The sequence below is a fragment of the Pundamilia nyererei genome, unplaced genomic scaffold, assembly GCF_000239375.1.
Source record: "Pundamilia nyererei isolate P.nyererei 1_Seehausen unplaced genomic scaffold, PunNye1.0 scaffold01871, whole genome shotgun sequence".
NCBI lineage: Eukaryota > Metazoa > Chordata > Actinopteri > Cichliformes > Cichlidae > Pundamilia > Pundamilia nyererei.
This window is the reverse complement of record NW_005189272.1, coordinates 5,001-8,042: the sequence shown is the minus strand read 5'-3', so window position 1 is coordinate 8,042 and position 3,042 is coordinate 5,001. Positions and strand designations below refer to the sequence as shown.

The 3,042-nt window shown below is 38.7% G+C and overlaps 1 long non-coding RNA gene across 1 annotated transcript in view; it reads left to right on the top strand.

Annotated features, from left to right (window-relative positions):
- Positions 1-1,284: 1,284 nt before the first annotated feature.
- Positions 1,285-3,042, top strand: part of LOC102210240 (uncharacterized) — a 5,912-nt gene continuing 4,154 nt past the window's right edge. The window contains exon 1 of the long non-coding RNA XR_312561.1: positions 1,285-1,360. This is a non-coding gene — a long non-coding RNA (uncharacterized LOC102210240). The remainder of the gene's footprint in view (positions 1,361-3,042) is intronic.

The window sequence follows — 3,042 nt, the reverse complement described above, 5'->3', positions numbered from 1 at the left end:
TTTTCTTTAGGTCACGAGCAGTTGTCCAAGCATTTCACTACATATTGTACTGTGTATGACTGTGTACGTGACAAATAAAATTTGAATTTGAATTTGAATGTCTGTAAACATATATTCAGTCTCTGGCGCTGAAAGGCTCTGCTTTCAGAATCAACTTTTCTCTCCACCATTGTGAGCGGCTAGCTTCGCAATAACAGAAGTTTGACTTGATTGACGCGGGAATGTTCCCAGTTAGCCTAGCGTTCAGCACGGAGGCTGCAGCGCTGCATTATGGGATCTGTAGTTTGTATATTATTAGCACCTCATATCGCAGGGTAATGCATAACAATAATAGTACATCTATATAAAATGATCTCGCGGGCCGGATATAAATGTCCGCCGGGCCGGATGTGGCCCGCAGGCCTTGACTTTGACACGTGGTGTAGAGCTATACAAGCATATAAATAAAAACAGGACACCCAGACAAAAAGAGGAACTAGTAACATGAAACTATGTGTGACGTGTAAAGGACCAAAATAACACCTATATGAGACACATTTTTAAATTCTAATGTTAGAGTTTCTGCAACTGGCTTTTGGGGCTGTGCAGGGCTCTCTCTTCCAGAAGATGATTGAATAAAGAAATATAAATGTTTTGACCACTCTGAGTCGGGTTTTCTCTGTTCTATCATGGGGATCAAAGAATAGGGTTTAGGGTGCTCTCAGTGCTCGGGCCCTAATAAACGGAGCAAATACAATAGGGCCTTCACACGCTCAGTGCTCGGGCCCTAATAATGATAATACTACTAATAATAATAATTAATAATAAACGGAGCAGATACAATAGGGCCTTCGCACTCTCAGTGCTCGGGCCCTAAAAATGTTATGACATTTTTTTAAAACAAAATGCAATGGCATGAAAATCTCAAAAATAAATTTTTCATTTACAGTCGGACAGAAAACCAATAAATGCTTAAACTGAAACAACGCTTCAAAAGCATACAAGGCAAACGGAAGTTAAATCATACAGAATACAGAAAAAATTACAAAAATAAACGTGGCTAAAAAGTGTTTGGTTTTTAAAAAGATATTTGCAGTCAACATTTTTTGGAATTGACATTATACATAATTCCTGTTTTTATTTCCCTTCTACGACAATTTTTTGCTCTTTATTCCCATAAACTATAACTTTGCCGTTAAAAATTGAGTCTGTCATAGACACCTATGTGGGGTTTTTTTAAATTCTAACTTAATTTTATTGTTTTACTCTGACTATTGTCTGTCTGTCTCTGACTCACAGTCACCTGTCTAGTTCTACACTCAGGGAGCTCCTCCACATCTGTAGCCCCTTCATCAAACGAGCCTGCCTTATCACCGGCTATGTGAGTATTTGTGTGTGCATAGCTTTGCAGTGTATATATACCGGGTAAAGTAAGCATCGAACACGTCACCAATGTTCTGTGTTAATATATTTCTAAAGGAGCTATTTACATGAATTTATCACCAAATGTTGGTAACAACCCATCAACTCCACACATTCAAAGAAATGAAACCATAGATTTCCAAGAATTAAGTTATTCCATCGCTATAATGTGGTCCACCTTTCGCGGCCTCGCTGTTTTGTGGATTTTTTGGGGGGGCAATTTTCCATACTTTTTCTTCTTTTATTTTCTTTTTTTTTAAAAACAGCCATTGTGTTCTGCATCCTGATTGGCTGTAGACAATTATCAATCAATCTTGTGCTGTGTCTCCAGAATGCGTTCAGCTTGTCAAATTTATATAAATCTTCAATCACTAGCAGTGTGACTCTGGGGTGCTATACTGTATGTTTGTAAGTTTTCTCTCCAACAAACACAACACTGTTGACGAAACATTTTGCACCATCAAAGGCTCCTATGGTAGCACCGAAAGGGCAGAGGAAGATGCTATCCATTGCACAAAAAGTTGGACTTCTGGACATGCTAGTTACCCTATTTTTTTGGATTAGGTGCATTAAGCAAAACAAAACAGTCAGATAAGTCAAACTTTACTCAACTCATTCCTCTTGCTTCTCCTACTCCTCATTGATTCTTTAATGATTCATTAATGTTGAATTCTCTGGCAGCTGCTCTATTCCCGTGTTGTTGGCCTGAAAACAGGGTTTGATATTTGGTTTCATTCTATAATACTGGACTTATTTTTCTACGAAGATTTGAACTTTGAGAGTTTAAACAAGACAGAAAAGTGTGAAAATGTTCATGCCTGTCTGAAAAAAGTGTATAAAGTGTGTAGTGACGGGTTTTACAGCCTTAAAACACCTATAATAATTGTAAAAAAAAAGAAAGTATTGTACAGGGAAGGTGCAAAAAGCCATGGAAATTCATGGCATCAGCTGAAATCTATCAGTAATTAGAAATCAGTCCTGCCACTTAGTGCAAATGAACATCAGCTGCTTCAGTTCCAACTGATGGCCTGTAAATGGTGCGACATTACCAAAGTGTCGCACACGAAACCTCTCATGACGGGTAAAACCGCTGAGGTCTCCTATGACCTTCACAACCCTGTTGTTTCATAACATGCTGATGGCATTGTTACAGAAGAAATGATTAAACACTGAATGTCCCATTGAGCAGTGTTGGATCTATAACTGGGAAGTGGGAAGAACATTATTTCACCATAAACTGGCTGTGACCAGATCCTCCCTGCCTTGTTTCAGACAGAGGAGTGAATAGAACTATCAGTTATCCAAGAGCCAAGGAGCAGTTGTGGAGAGCTGCAGAAATACCTGGAATCCGCAGGTAATGACTGGTCTTGTTTTAAAGAAAATGATAAGTGATGCAGTCAAGTGCCTTGGCAAGTATGCACATCCACCACGCAAAAACATCCTTTAAAGTTTGTTGAGCAACATTTAAATAAGCCTGTGAAATCCCAGAAGAATGGTCTGGTAAACGTTGAACTCTGCCATAATACACGCATGTTTGCAGATCAAAAATCACCAAAAACACACCATCAAAAGAAAAGTTTGGAAGTGTGGGGCTGTTTTTCAGAATATGACACTGGCATGGTTCATATAATTGAAGAAAGG